Source organism: Myotis davidii, unplaced genomic scaffold (genome assembly GCF_000327345.1).
Source record: "Myotis davidii unplaced genomic scaffold, ASM32734v1 scaffold2091, whole genome shotgun sequence".
Lineage (NCBI taxonomy): Eukaryota > Metazoa > Chordata > Mammalia > Chiroptera > Vespertilionidae > Myotis > Myotis davidii.
Genome location: NW_006282603.1, coordinates 203,928 through 205,187, shown reverse-complemented (window position 1 = coordinate 205,187; position 1,260 = coordinate 203,928).

Genomic DNA, 1,260 nt, shown 5'->3' with positions numbered 1-1,260 from the left:
GAATAGACTATCTTTATCCCATTGTTTGTTCTTCCTCCTTTGGCAAATATTAATTGAGCATAAAAGCATGGGATTACTTCTGACACATATTGACTGTTTGATTATATATATTCATTTGACTGAGACGTTACCGCGTGATGGCGTGATGACCATTTGCATATTAGCTCTTTATTATGTAGCATGGAGTGGCCTCTTACTTGCAACATCTCGATCCCTCTGCCTACAGATCAGGCCTTAGTCCCACGACGCCTCTCTCGGTGCCTCCTGGGAAGCCCAGACGTCCTCAGGACAGCAGGTGGGGGAGCCTGGCTGAACCCCGGGATCCCCGGACAGGTGTGCAGCCAAGGGAAGCGGGTGCTTCCAGAGCAGCTCCTCGCCAGAGCGCCTGCAGCAACCCTCCACCCCTCCTCGGCGTCCCCCTCCCCCCCTTCCCCCCTCCTCTGGGGGTCTGTGCCCAGGGGCACCCTCTCCCCCACCCCTCGGGGGGCTGCGCAGAGCGGGGAGCACGGTGTGGCAGTTTCCCACCCCTCTGCGCCTTTTTTCTTTATTTTATTAATCCTCAGCGAGGATATTTTCCCACTGATTTAGAGAGAGCAGGAGGGAGAGAGAGGGAGAGACAGACAGAAACATCGATGTGAGAGAAACACATGGATGGGCTGCCTCCTGCACGCGCCCCGACCAGGGCCTGGGCCTGCAACCGAGGTCTGTGCCCTTGACCGGAATCGAACCCGGGACCCTTCCGTCCGCAGGCCGGCACTCTATCCACTGAGCCACACCGGCCAGGGCTCTCTGCTCCTTTAAATCCCTGCACCTCGTCTTCCCCGTCGACAGCTGGACCAAAGCAGCCGGGAAAGCCCTTCCAATCAATCACTCAGAGAGCAAGTCCCCGTGGCCTTAGTCCGTGGGCTCCTCAGGGGAGGCCGCGGCGAGTTCTCCGGGATGGAGGTCCCTGCTGGGCGCTAATGCCGTCTCCGGGTAATTACGTATTTTTCAATTATCCTCCCCCCTTTTCTTCCCCCCTCAACAGTCAGAGAGGATTGTTTATAAAGGAAGCTGTTATGGTCTCGTGCGTCGGGCGTTTGTCAAGAAGGGGATTCGGGGGAGGGGACTGGTGAGAGCCACGAGAGAAAGGCCCATTTAGAGGGAGACGGAGGTAGGAGCTCCTGGCGTGACATTTCAGCTTAGAAACAGTGCCTCCTGGGCAGCCGGGTGCAGGGAGGGGGGACCAGTGCTCTCACGCTCCCCGCCCCCCACGGCCCC